At 41.0% G+C, this 15,124-nt stretch overlaps 1 protein-coding gene across 2 annotated transcripts in view; it reads right to left on the reverse strand.

Moving 5' to 3' along the window:
- Positions 1-15,124, reverse strand: part of LOC118893460 (zinc finger protein 2 homolog) — a 93,254-nt gene that overhangs the window by 13,718 nt on the left and 64,412 nt on the right. The window contains exons 1-2 of one of the 2 annotated variants that reach the window (XM_036849047.1): positions 8,324-8,403; positions 5,462-5,557 (exon numbers count right to left, since the gene is read on the reverse strand). The exons of the other annotated variant lie outside the window; for it this stretch is intronic. The gene's annotated coding sequence lies outside the window, so the exon portion shown is untranslated. Of the gene's footprint in view, positions 1-5,461; positions 5,558-8,323; positions 8,404-15,124 lie in introns of those variants that run through there. 2 annotated transcript variants of the gene reach the window in all.

The following is a 15,124-nucleotide window of genomic DNA, read 5'->3' on the forward strand; positions in this document are numbered from 1 at the left end:
TTCTTCTAGTCCCTAGATTCCCTTAAGTGCAGAACCTACCCACCCCCAACCTCCAGCCCTCGTGCTGCAGAGCTTGTCCCTACTATGTAACGTACTATGGAGCCCTGGGTAGATTAGTACAGAAAGGCATTTTAAAAGGCTGAAGTGAAACTTAACTGTATCGTTCATAAAATGTATTTGTTGTTAATCCCTTAAAATGTTTTCTGCCTTTCTCCTTTCCACTTATTATGGGTTTTTTCTCCCCAGCACTACATTAAGCACGGGGTAACTCAGGGTGTTTGAAATAAGCAGCTTCATGGGTTTATCTCCTTTATGCAGAGGTTTTCTTAAACCTAAAACACAGGATTTTTTGATTGTTATTCTTTAAAAAGATGAATTATCAAATGGAATAAATAGGGATATTTTAATAATGAAAGTATACTTTATAAAGAAGATACGATAGTGATGAAGTTTTAGGCACCACAATGGCAAAGTGTCTTCAAATATAATTCTTAGCAACCCAATTTCTTCTTCTTTTTTTTTTAACAAAGTCACAATCATGGATAAATCCCAATCACAGTGCAACAAAAATGAAACACCTCAGAATATACTTACTAGGAATAAGCAAGAGCCTCATGATCAAAGTTAACAAAATCCATAATGAAAGATCCAAATAAAATGAAGGGTAAGTTTTTTACTCAATAGGAAGAATAAACATTGTAAATATGGTAATCTTCCTCAAATTGATACAGATTTAATGAATCCAAATCCAAATTGCATATTTTTTCTTTTTAACTGTTTCTGTTAGAACTTGATTATAGTTAACAAAATTTGACCCTAAGGATAAATGTATAAGAACAGTACAGTAACCAAAATTTTGAAAAGAAAAACAAGGGGGGGGGGGTGGATTTTCTTTATAAAATAACAAAATAAATTCTAAAACAAATAGTGTGTTACTATAGTAGAAATAGAGCAATAGAACAGAATCCAGAAGAATAAACTCATGCGTGTATGTATGTGTGTGAATATATTATATGTGAACATCTTATATACACATATAAATTTAGTATATTTTAAAGGTAGCATTTCAAATCTATGGAGAATAAGCAGATTATTCAATAGATTATTTCAACAGATTTACAATAGTTTGAATGCCATCTCCTCAAAGGTGCCCCGTCACACTCAGCCAGGCCACCCTGCTGCGTGGCCATCACATGTAACCTCGTCCTCAGTAGTATTTCTTCTTCACTGCTGCCTCCTCTTTCTAGAAGAGAAGATCCAGGAGGAAGGGGCTTTGCCTGTTTCATTCACTGCTACCTTCCCAGCACCCAGAATGCTGCTTAGCACATGGTAGGGAGGTGCTAAAAATCTGTTTAATGAAAGGATGGATGATGAAATGCCTCACCACACCATGTTAAATGAAGTTAGAATACAACCTCACATATATACAATAAATTCCAGATAGCTCAAGAATCCAAATTTAAAATGATAAAACTAATAAAAAATGTAGAAAAGTATTTCTATAATCTTAGGGTACAGAAAGCCTTTCATAGCAATGATTCCAAAGCCAAACAAGGGAAAAGGAAAGTTAACTGCATAAAACTTCAAAACTTACTTGTAGAAGATTATAAAAAATTTTAGAAGAAAAATGACAGGGAACAGGAATGACAATTTATGGGAAAGGACTAATATCCACATTATATAAAAGGCTTCTTTTATATATAAACAACTCAATATAAAAAGGGGCAAAGGATATAAAAAGCTATCTTAAAAGGCTAGAAGAATGTACATCCATAGTTATTTTTGAGGATTTGAGACCTAGAAATATATCTTATGGCCTTAATTTTTTTTTAGAACTATATGCCTAATATTTATATTCAGAAAAGGAAGATAAAATTTAAAGGCAAACACAAGTCATACTCGGGCAATTCACAGGCACATCACTGGCCAATGTAGGAAAGATGAAAATATTAGTAAAGATGAAAAAAGGAATACAGCTCTAACGCTGCACTGATACCTCCTAAATCAATCACTGTACTCTTCGAAAGTGTCAAAAGTCATCAAAGACAAAGACTGAGAACTGTTCCAGATTAAGGGAGACTAAGGAGACAGGACAGCTAAATGCCAGATGTGATCTGGATTAGTTCCTGGACCAGATAAAGGACATTTGTGGCAAATTAGGAGTAAGGTCTGTAGATTAGTTAACAGTAGTGTATCAAAGTAAGTTTCCTCATTTTGATAATTATATTTTGGTTATGTAAAACAGGGTCCTTTGCTCAGCAAATGCCTTTTGGCTAAACTGTTAACTATTTGTCAAGTTAATAATGGCCAATATATTCTCCACTGCATTCCCTGGGTGGGGCTCAGCACAGCCCTTACACTATATATATTTTTACTGCAGGCCTCAAGCTATCACCATTCCCACCCTCTGACACTATGACAGCACTTTTGCTGGTGGGTCATGCCCCTCTCCCAGGAATGACCTTGCTTTGCTTATGCCTGAGTGAAAAATAAACATGTACCTTTTTTTACAAAAAAAAAAACCAGGGTCCTTATTTTTAGGAAACACATACTGAAGTATTCAGAAATCAAATCAGTGTTTGCCTGGGATGGGGATCGTGGATAGGAAGGGTATGAGGATACTTTCTGGGGTGATAAAAATGTTCTATAGCTTGACTGGGGTGGTGATGATGTTGGTGCATAAATTTGTCAAAACTCAATGAATTATATGCTTTAAGTGGGTTATTTTATGTAAATTATACCTGAAAAATAAAGCTGATTTAAAAATTTAGTTAGTACTATTTTAACTAAATAAAATAAAATCAAGGCTATTGACAACCAAACCACAACCTTCATCAACCAAACTTTTCTGAGTGCTCCCCCCTTAAACCTTCCCCTCTTCCAGAAACTCCCTCTCTCTGATACCTATTTTTGTGAGTTATGTTGCCTTTTAAAACTGAGCTTGATAACACTGAGAAGAGAAAGTAGTACAAATAGAAATCACAACAGTTGGACTTCCCTGGTGGTACAGTGGTTAAGAATCCGCCTGCCAATGCAGGCGACACGGGTTCAAGCCCTGGTCTGGGAAGATTCCACATGCCATGGAGCAACTAAGCCCGTGTGCCACAACTACTGAGCCTGTGCGCCTAAAGCCCGTGCTCCTCAACAAGAGAAGCCACTGTAATGAGAAGCCCGTGCACCACAACGAAGAGTAGCCCCCGCTCACAACTAGAGAAAAGCCCGCACGCAGCAACGAAGACCCAATGCAGCCAAAAATAAATAAATAATTTTTTTAAAAATCACAACAGTTAATGCTTTTCTTCATGAAGCCTTTAAACTGGTTCCTCTTGTAAATAACCAAGTGACATATTTAAGAGAATCCTAACACATGATCTTATGAATAAAGAAAAACCACAAGTCCTTTGGGACGGCAGACAAAGTTAAGTAAACCTAACCCTAAAAAGAAAAACAAAAACAAAAAAAACCCAAGAACTTAAGGTTTCCTGGGTAAAGTGCCCCTGATGTCTTATTTCCTTTTCCAGAGAAGGAACAACTCCAGGTTCTAGCAAAAACTAGCAGGTTCCATTTTCAAGCAATCTCACAGGGCAAACAAAACCTAGGCTCCTTACTCACTTTTTTTCCTCTGATTTCCTCTAGCTGACAGACACTGCTTCTTCTTCTTTTTTTTTTTTTTGGTTGCACGGGGTCTTTGTTGCAGCGTGCGGGCTTTCTCTAGTTGCAGTGAGTGGGGTGCGGGTTTCTCATCGCAGTGGCTTCTCTTGTTGCGGAGCACGGGCTCTAGGCACGTGGGCTTCAGTAGTTGCAGCAGACAGGCTCAGAAGTTGTGGTGCTCGGGTTTGGTAGTTGTGGCTCACGGGCTCTAGAGGGCAGGCTCAGTAGTTGTGGCGCACGTGCCTAGCTGCTCCGCAGCATGTGGGATCTTCCTGGACCAGGGATTGAACCCGTGTGCCCCACATTGGCAGGCAGATTCTCAACCACTGCGCCACCAGGGAGGTCCAACACTTCTTCTTCTTAGAAAAGCTCTTATCATGCCAACTCCCTTATTTAAATTCCTCTGACTCCTCCTCTACTCCCATGCCTACCACCCCACCAAACACACAAACTCCTCCTTCCTGGTACTTGACCCCAAACTGTATCTGATTCCCTCTCCCTTCCAGTCCCTTCTACCTTCGCTCCACCTCTAAAACTTGTCACCTACAAATTGGCACTTGCCATCTACCTCTACAAGGATCAAATTACGAGCCGCTACAGCTGCTGACTTTCAACATCCCCTGAAAGGAGTTCAGGATGGAGATCAGCACTCTGCTCTGGGAAAAACTGGCAGAACAGGTCTTCAGATAGTTAGATATTTTCAAGAGACAATTTTATGAGCCCAATTCTTATATCTCCTCACATCTAGAGAAGCACTAAAATCCTTCATGGTGACGTCTGCTCCTCGTGACTAGCAGTAACCTTCATGAGACTAGCAGAAACCTTCTGCAAAAAAAAAAATGTGTGCTTGATTGCATGCACCGCCCCCCCTCACCAAAATCACATATATACTGACCATCCCCTCTGCTTCTTTGGAGCAGTTTCTCAGAGCTATCTGAAATGCTGTCTCCCAGGCTATAGTCCTCAATTTGCCCCAAATAAAACTTAACTCACAGCCCTCATGTTGTGCATGTTTTTTCAGTCGACAAACTCTAAAACACCAAGTTAGTGGCTGGAATAGCGCTAAGAATGCCTGCCGCTGAGCTAGTACCTTCAACATTCCAGGAACCAAAGCTGGGCTCTTTTTACTTACATTATTTCATTTGAACTTTCAACAAACTTATGAAGTAGGTATTATTAAATGAAATAAGTCCAGTGAAATTCTTATCAATGTCAAGTATGTGGCAAACACTCAGTTAATGCTGTTATTTCTATAATCACATGAGGAACTGATGCTTCAAGGGAAGTCAAGTCACTCGCCCAAGACAGTGCAGCTATTAAATGGTAGTCGGAATTTAAACTTGGGACACTCTGACTCCATTACAGCAAATCCTCTCCAGGTATCCCTACCCAACCCTACTTCTGGTCACCACACTGATCTTCTCTCTTTCCAGGTCTTGGAACACTGACAATGTGGGTACTTAACCACACTTGTTCTTATTATCATATACGTGTGCAATCATCATGACTGTTCCTTGTAGAGGTGTGACCTCTTTTATGTTCCCTGAAAGTCCATAGCCCTATAAGCACCAGGACCATCTCTCACATGATTTTTGTTCCTATTCTGACACTTGGACAATACCAACAGCTCAGCAGGCCAAGGCATCCAGCTGAATAAGGAACTGGAAGCTGAGAACCTAGCTGAGGGGGAGTTTTGTGGAAAACATCCAACATTCAGAGATCTCAATGGCCCTGTTTTCTGTGGTGAGGCCCACCTACAGTATAGGAACAAGGAGTAAGGGAGAGGTTTAAGAGAGAAAAATGAGCTCACCTGAACTCCCAGTAGTAGAGGCCCAGCAGCCATTGCCTTCTCCTTCCTTCCTGTGGTGTCCTTCCCAGGGGATGGGCAGGATCAGAGGAGGCAGAGCTGAGGGAAGGAAAAGATGTGAGAAACAAGACTCCAGCAACAACAAAAAATATTGAGAAATGGAATACTGCCTGCCATATCAGTAAACAAAGGATGTCACAGTCATCAGCGATTGCAGCCACCACCAGCGAGCTGGTGAGCCCTGAGGGAACTTAGAAAGGAAGAGAATACCTGTCATCTAGCAGCCATCAGACTGCAGCCACTCCCCACAGTGAGCCCTGAGGAAACTCAGGATGTGAAAACACAGGATACTGGCCCCAGATAGCTGAGGTGCATATCAAAGGAATGATTTCAGTGAACCCAGACTCTTACATCTTCCCACACATAGAAAAGTGCTAAATTCCTCAACCTGAGATATCTGGTTTTCTTTAATTAACCATAATCTTCTGACGGTCAGACTACCTGCCCTTTGTTGCAAAACTCCTATATATCCTGCCCCCACCCCCACCTCCCTGGGGCAGTTCTCTCAGGGTTACTTGAGATGCTGCCTCCTGGGCTTGAAGTCCTAAAAATTCCTGCCGAATAAAAAATAACTCTCAACTTTTAGGTTGTGAATATCTTTTCTCATCGACAATATAATACCTACAGATAAGCCAAATAAGAAGTGTATAGTATTAATGTAGAGAAAACTGTACTTTTTATTTATTAAGCTTATTTAGATATATAAAGAAAGCTGAACAGAGAGAGACATACCATACTCCTGGATAGGATGTCACAGTATCCTAAGTTGTCACTTCTCTGAAATTAATTTATAAACTTAACATATTCCCAACCAAGTTACAGCTAAATAATAATCTTGTAAAGTTAATTATGGAAAAGATGATTTTTTTAAAAAGTTAATTGTGTTGTATAACAATGGATGTGAGAATTTGCCTTCCAGATATTATAAAGCTATGATAATTAGAACATAGTGTTACTGTATAGTGTCACTCATTCACCAGATATATTGTTGACCACCTACTGTGTACCAGGCACCATTCTTAGGGCAAGGGATGAATACAGCTGTAAACAAAATAGATAAACTCTCTACCCTCGCGGATGTTATAGTCTAACAGGGAAAAGGGTGAATAGAACAAATTAAAATCCTACCAACGCAATCAGTTCAGAAAAAAAATTTATATATAAGAATTCAGGATATGAAAAAAGGGACATTTCACATCAATGAAGAAAGGATGAATGATTCAGTAACCTGGAACAAGGACTTACCATTTGGAAAAGAATAAAAATTTGCACATAAAGTGAAACTAAAGTACTATAAGAAAATGAAGATGAATATTTTGTGACATATGGAATAGAAGACCCCCTAACAATGATGTCAAAGACCCAAACATGAAGGGAAGGTTTGCACATCTGGACATATGAAAATGTAACATTTCTGCATAGAAATTGGAAATATACTTGTGTATCAGACACAATTTAAAAACACAATGCAAACTGCATAAAAATATTCACTAGTTTTCAATATGCAAATCTAAACAACCCTATTGTTTGCACCTCTCAGAAAGTTAGAGAATAGTAACACTCAGACTTGCTGTGGGTCAATCAGGCACCATTACCTTGCAATGTTTATAAACTACTACTTTTCTAGAGAAAATAGGACAGGAGGTATCAAAAGCCTTACAGTATGATCTAGAAATTTCACTTGAAGAGATTTATAGAATGAGACAAGAATGCAAAGATATATGTAGCCAGATGGCCTATATTGTTTATAATACTAAACAAACAAACAAAAACCCCCACAACAACCCTGAGAAAGAACACAAAGGCCTAAAGAGAGGATTAAGTATGGCACAGACATACTTTTCCTCATATTCATTAACAAGCAGACTTAGCTGTTCTTAAAAATTGGTACAAGTAGATAGTTTCAAAACTTACAAAAGTTTATTCTGCATCTTAAGTGGTACTACACACACAGGTAAAAATATTTATTAAAAAATCACGGAGCTTAAGACTTGTGCACTCATTTTTGAAGTAAATGGAGAAAAGAATACTAATATCCACATATTTGCTTAAAAACAAAGCGTTTCTGTGTTTATACGTATATACATGCCGACATGCAGATTCTGACAGTTTTCAAATGATTTTTTCCTTTTTGCTTCTCTGAATCTTCTAGTTGTCCTATAGTGAACTTTTTTTTTTGGTAAAAGAAAAACTGCTTTAAATAAATAAATAAAGGAAGAAAAGAAAGAAAAGGATTCCCTGAAGTAGAAATCTGCACAGGGTTGGCCTCCCCATTCTTACAGAGAGATGAGTTAAGGGGAGCCCACGCCATCACCCTTAGGAATCGGAAATCAGAGGGCGGTCCCCGAGATGCAGTTTACACAAAGGGCAGGTGCTGGAGCCCGGAGACCCGCACCCTGGTCCAGCATCCCCCGAGAATTCCGAGGTGGGTCCGGGGGACAGCCCGCGACGGGGAGGAACCCAGGGTCCGAGCGACTTCCAGAGCTTTCGGTCCCTCACTTGCCCCTGGGACCCGGGGCCGCCGCGTCGGGTCCCCTGCCCTCACCACTCGGGGGACAGGTGGTGGAAGGACCACGTCCGGCGCCTCAGCTCTCGGTGTTCCCAACCCGGTTGGGCCCCTGGGGCGAGAGGAGGAACATCTGGAGCTAGAAGCCCGGCGCTGCGCAGGGTCCGAGAGGTCGCGGCCCATCTGCAGCCCGCCCCGCCCCGCCCCTAAGGAGCCTCGCCCGGCTGTGCCGGACTCCTCCCGCCAGGCCCTCCGGCGCCCGCCAGACCCGGCGCCTCCCGCCGTGGCCCCGCACTCACCCTCTCCCAGCATGAGCCAGAGCAACCAGCGGACCAATGCCGCCCCTCCCAGCATCTCCACCCCGGGGAGCCGGACTACATTTCCCACAAAGCTGCGGGGGCGCGGCGCGGGCGCCAGGAGTGCGCAGGCGCGGGCCTCGGGTGGTGGGGGGAGGGGCGGTTCCAGCGGGACGGAAGGTGGTGGCTCCCCGAATGGCTACCTCATTTTGGTGGGGTTGTGGCTTGCCAAGCCAGGAGTTGACTGCGCGGTAATCTTACCCCGGCAACCCTAAAGAAACCTCTCATTAGAACCTGTGGGTTCCTAACCCATGGGTAGGGAAGAAGGGGCAGACAGCCTTGGCTAAGCCTCACTTTCCTCCTCTGAAATAAAGGGAGCCTAGAGGAGTCCCTTGCAAAGTTGTCAGAAGACTGAGTAGATGTGGTAGTTAACAAACCAGATGCAGAGTGAGCACTCCATGAATGGTGGCTACTGTACCTCCTTTCCTATCTCAGTGACAGGTGCTGCCGTATTTGCTTCAGAATTATCACTGTATAGAATGCAGACAAGGGCTTCGCTGGTGGCGCAGTGGTTAAGAATCCACCTGCCAATGCGGGGCACACAGGTTCGAGCCCTGGTCCGGGAAGATCCCACATGCGGCAGAGCAGCTAAGCCCGTGTGCCATAACTACTGAGCCTGCGTGCTGCAACTACTGAAGCCCACGCATCTAGAGCCTGTGCTCTGCAGCAAGAGAAGCCACTGCAATGAGAAGCCCGAGCACCACAACAAAGAGTAGCCCCCTGATCACCGCAAACTAGAGAAAGCCCGCGTGCAGCAAAGAAGACCCAACGAAGCCAAAAATAAATTAATTTTTTAAAAAAGGAATGCAGACAAAATCGCTAATTAAATGTGTGGCCAGAGCTGTCGGTTACATCTGGGTGTGCCACTGGAATTTGGAGAAGTACATTACATTTGGGGCAGATCAATATGGTAGCTTAGATTGTAATATTTGTTTTTCTAAAAATAACCGGTACCTTCATCTGCCTCTTTCTGTTGATATGACAAAGACTCCACCTTTGACCAAACTTTAGGAAGGTTCCTATAAGTCTTCTTTTCTACTAGGCCTCCTCCTTGAGCCCTGTACTTGGCTTGTGGAACCCGGTTTTAGCAAGAATACTGCTAAGTCAGTTTAGGTAGAATCCCCCATTCTTAACATCTGATCAAATTCCTTATCCCCTACTCTTGATGTCTAAGTCCTTGGCCAGCCTTTGGCAAGGATCCCCCCCAAATTTGCTCTCTCCTTTTTAGTAATTTTCCATCCACTGACCCCCTTTACCCTGCTTGTTGGAGCTGTAAATCCCCAGCTGTCTTTGCTCTACTGGGAGTTGGGTTCAGTTTTACTGAAGCCCCTATCGCAATAGTACTGAATAAAATATGTCTTTACTGTGTTTAACTAGTGTCCAACTCTGTTTCTTTTTGAGAGATGCTTGAACTATTTCAAAATATTGAAAAACATGAAAATCTTCACAGTTCATTTAATCAAGTGAAGGTAACTCAGATAGCAACAAACAAACAAAGTAAAAATCTACCACTGTATTTTTCGATTCAAATACTTTGAATCAGACAGTTGTTCCAGGACTACAAGGTCGTTCGTACATCAGAAACTGCATGAACATATTCATCATGGTTTGGTGGAGAAATGGCCCTTGATAAAACTCACAACATAAGAGTGTGCAATTTCCCAACAAGTAGGCAGAGAATGTAGAATAGGGAGAGGGAGAAGGACCAAAAGAAACCAACCCGCCCCCCCCCCCCCCGCAACAACGCAACAACCCACAAACATAAAAATTCAGGTAAATAAAAAATATACAAGAAGATGATAGCAATAATGTCAAGTCTCTTAGTAATCACTACATATGCACATGAACCGAACTTTCCAATTGAAAGAAAAATACTGTCAGACTACATTTTTATAAATCTAAGCTATATGCTAAAACATAAGGATACACAAACCTTGAAAGTGGAAAACTGGCAAAAGATATACCTGGCAAATATTAACCCCAGAAAGTTAATGTAGCTACTAACACACACACACACACACACACACACACACACACACACACACACACACACATTAAAGCAAAAAGTATTGCTAGAGGTAGAAAAGGTAATTACATAACAATAAAAGAGTTAATTCACCAAGAAAAGAAAATATTCATAAACTTTTATGTATTTAATAATGGAGTTTCAAAATATATAAAGCAAAAATTGACAGAACAAAGAGAACTGACAAATCTACTGAGTTATTTTTAAACTATCTTTCTCAGTAATTGATAGAAAATCTCACCAAAAAAATCACTAAAGATATAGAATATCTGAAGAGCAAAATTAACAAGTTTTACTTAATGGACAAACACATAGAATATTGCATCCCCAAATTAATGAAAATAATTTTTAATCATAGGGTTATAAAAAAATGACCTTATGCTAGGCTATAAAAGTAGTCTCAACACATTTCAAAGAACTGGTATCATAAGTACCACATTCTTTGACAACAATGCAATTAGACATTTTAAAAAATACCAGAAAAGTTTTTAAAAATTTAGGTAAAGGGAATATTTAGAGATTAGGCTGGTCACACTCTAATCAGGCTCCTCTGAGCTCTTTTTCAACTAGGCCTCAAGAGTTGGGTTCTCATTTTTGTTTCTGCATTGTCAAATTTTAGCAAGAATACTACTAAATCTGTTTAGCCAGAATACCATATCCTCCATATCTTATCACTCTTGATATCTGGTAATTCCTCCTCCACCATGCCTCAGGTGATGTCTGTTTTCAGCAAGTATTCCATTAGTTTGGTCCCCCCTCACCCCTGATGCTTCCTCTTAGTAATTATCTATTCTCTGACCACCCCCACCTGGCTCATTGGCTATAAACTCCTACTTGCTTATGCTGTATTTGGAATTGATCCCAGTCCCTCTTCCCAACTGCAAAATTCCATTGCAGTGGTCCCTATACCCAATCACAATGGCCCCCCTTGAATAAACTCTTCCTTACTGTTCTTTAACAAATATCATGAACAATTTTTTTTAACAGGTAGGATAATACTTTTTTCTCCAACAATACATCAAATTTTGTTCCCTTCCAAAACCCAGTAAAGCCAAAATTAAGGTATTATTTGAAAAGTTAACTCACAAGTTCAGGAAAAATCAGGCAAGGACACACCAGCAACATTTTGGACCTGAAAAGTAGACGGTTGTTATTTTCTTGGCAAACCTGAAAAATGCCAAATCCCCAGACAGCTATAAAAAAAGCTGAAAGCCAGTCTGACTTTATATCTCAGAAACCTCAAAAGTACAGGAGTGGTAATACCAGATACTTCTGGAACTGGGACTGAAGGTGGAGGCTAAAATAAAAAAAAGATAAAGAGGGCAAGGAGAAAACTCTTTGAGGCAGATCTTTAGATCTCCTTTCGCAATCAACATTACAGTCAATTTCCCCTGCCCCACCAAGTAGACATCTGGATAGTTAGTCTCTGGAGAGGGAATTGGGAAGAGGGAAGTAAGACAGAGGCCAGCCATGTGGCAAGAGGTTGAAGCTTTAAAGAAAGCTGGTCAGTGCGGAAGTCTCAGGAATTTAGAGTAACCTTGGGGAACACCTGAGAAAGCTGATGCATGGGTTACAGAACTCTCTATTTTCCTTTATTTAATTTTATTTTTTAATAAACTTTTAAAAAATGGCAGTATAATGTACAGACTGACAACTCTTAAGTTATGTAAAAGACTGTGAAATGGACCAAAAAGATTATTTGGTGTCTGCAGGAGAAAACTATGTGTCTAGCGCATGCCCTTCCAGGTTATCTGATTCTATAAGGTATGAACATTTCATTATCTTTGAGCTATTTTAAAAGTTTGTAAGTTTAAATATCAGTAGACAGCTGAAAGCAATACAAATTATTCTTTTCTGTACACTGGCAAATAAACTGTCTGGTGGAAGGACAACTGATTTCCCTCCAGCCACCCCCCACAAAAAAACAGTTCTGTATCTGTTTTGCACCATTTGTAACTTTTTGTTTGTTCCCTCACTAGTTAATTAAGTAATTAACTTAAAATCTGTTCACTTTATATCTATATGACAGTCATAATTTTACCTTAAAAAAAGCCCTATTCTTTAATAGCATACTGCTTAATGGGTCATCACAAGTTAACACTGCTATATAACTAACCAAGCAGGACCCTATGGGACCTTCCTGGGACAGACCCCTCCCCTATATCCTCTGCTGTAGCTCCTCTCTGAAGTACCTATATAATAGTATCTGATGCACATTTCCTGAATTGTTTTGTAAATGCTAAAACCCCTCCAAATGGAAGAAATTAACTACCTGATGACCATGAGCATGTTGCCACCAGACTTACTGGTGCCAGAGGATTGATAACGTTAACCCCAGTGATACCACCCTGTTACCTCACCATCAACCAATCAGAGAATTGTGCATGAACTGATCACAGACCCTGGGACTCCTCCTCCCTCACCTTGCCTTTAAAAATGTTTTGCTGAAACCCATCTGGGAGTTAGGGCTTTTTGAGCACTAGCTGTCCCAGACTCTTTGCCTGGTGCCTTACAGTAAACGCCGCACTTTCCTTCACCACAACCCAGTATAGTAGATTGGTTTACTGCCTGCAGGCTAGCGGACCAAAGTTTGGTTCCATAACACAACCACCATCCAGCTATATAACTGCCATCCAGGGAAATAGAATGTTTTCAGTACTCCAAATACTCCCCTCATGCCCTCCCAACAACTACCCCATCCCTTCTACCCAAAGGTAACTGTTACTAGACACTATTGGTCCCACCTTGGGGTGCATAGCCAATGAACACACCAAGTACTTTCCATTAAAACAGAAGCATTTATTACTTTTGACAAGTAAGGAGACAGGGACATAACTCTCCATGAACAGCTGGACAGGGGAAGTTTTAAGGCTGGGGGCATCACACATATTCATGAAAGGGTAGCCATGATCATTATAATGAGGTAAAGGTTACACTAGGTTGCCAAAAACTGCAAGCAAGCAGGTTCTTGGTTGTTAGCACTGTGGTATCTTGTTGACTGGAATGCACTGTAACCTTTTTGGGACATGGTGTGTTTCTGCCATTTAACTGATAGTTTCTGCAAAACAAATCACACTTTGGTTTAACTCTATCCTTTCCCTACTGCTGCCTAGCTAACATGACCACTATCTTGACTTCTAACACTGTAGATTATTTTTGCATTTTAAAAACTTTAAATAACTACAGTATACAGTATATATTCTCTTGTGTCTGGCTTCTTTCATTCAACATTATATTTGGAGATAAACTCATATTGTTGTATATTGCAGCCCATTACTGTTATGTGAATACATCATAATTTATTTATCCCATCAAACATTTGGGTTGTTTCCAGTTGTTAGATATTAAGAAGAATGCCGCTATGAATACTCTTTTACTTGTTTTTTCATGTATATATATATATATATATATATATATAAAAAATAAAACTTGATCCTTTCCTTATCTTATTCACAAACTTAACAGTGTTGTCGAACCCTAGTTAGTGTGCTCAACACACAATAAGCCCAAACAAACCAAAACATCAGAGTTTGGAGCAGAGAAAGGTTTACTGTAAGGGCCAAGCAAGGAGAACAAGTGACTTGTGCTCAAAAAGCCCAAACTCCCCAATAGTTTTCAAGGAAGAGTTTTTACAGGAAAAATTTGAGGGAAGGGCTGCAGGGTGTTTAACCTTCCTCTGATTTGGTTGGTGGTGAGGTAATGGGGTGGTGTCCCAAGAATCTCAATCATCAACCTCCTGGTTCCAACCTGTCTGGGCCCATGTGCTTGTGCTCAGCCTGAAGTTACCATCCTCCACCTGGGGGTGGGGAGGCTAATTCCTGTAGAAGAACGCAGAGACATATTGTTATGTATATACCTTGAGGAGGAACCAGGACCCTGCCCCATGCTCTACTCCCATTTCTTTCTGCATTCTCTCACTGCCCTAATTAGTAACTATTTGAATATGCTTGAATATGCTCTTTGGAACTCAGGTAAGGTCTAGGAGGCTGAAAACCTTTTTCCTACAAACCAGAAATGGGGGACACAGAAAGTCTTTTGGGCCCAGGAGGGCCCCACAGGGGCCTGCTCAGTTTCAACTCCCGCCCCCCACCTTTTCTTTGATACTCTTCAATCTTGAGGGGAACAGGTGTTGAATAAGAAAGGGAATAACATTTTGGATGGAGAGGTTAATCATAAATTTGTCAGAGGAACTCGATTTTAGGAGGACTCAGTTTCAATAGTATGTGGATTATAGATCTAAAGGTGAATGGTAAAGAAATGTAGATTCTAAATCAGTGCTGTTCAATAAAACTTTCTATAATAATAAACATATCTTACACCTGCACTTGTTACCGAGTCCAAGCTCGCTCTGCTCGTCGCAGACAGGCCAATGAATTGGAGACGAGGTGTTGATGCTGCCGAAATATCGGCTTCTCTGTGCACCGATGTCGAACAGAAACACGGAGGCAGAGATTTGGGACGAAGAGAGAGATGGCTTTATTTTTCTGCCAGGCAGAAGGGAAGACACAGCAGGCTAGTGCCGCAAGAACTGTGCCCTCCTGTCCTGGGGAATCACAGGGTGTCTTATAGGTGGAACTCGCAGTCCAGGATAAGTGGTAAGGATCAAAGTGGTGAAGGTCTTGCATTCTTCTTCTTGCAGTATTTTAAAACAGTCACTGCTGGCGTCAGGCAACCTGGTAATTGGGTCCGTTCATCTCTGGGTTATGGCCTGCGACTTT

This window comes from Balaenoptera musculus, chromosome 3, assembly GCF_009873245.2.
Source record: "Balaenoptera musculus isolate JJ_BM4_2016_0621 chromosome 3, mBalMus1.pri.v3, whole genome shotgun sequence".
In the NCBI taxonomy this organism is placed as follows: Eukaryota; Metazoa; Chordata; class Mammalia; order Artiodactyla; family Balaenopteridae; genus Balaenoptera; species Balaenoptera musculus.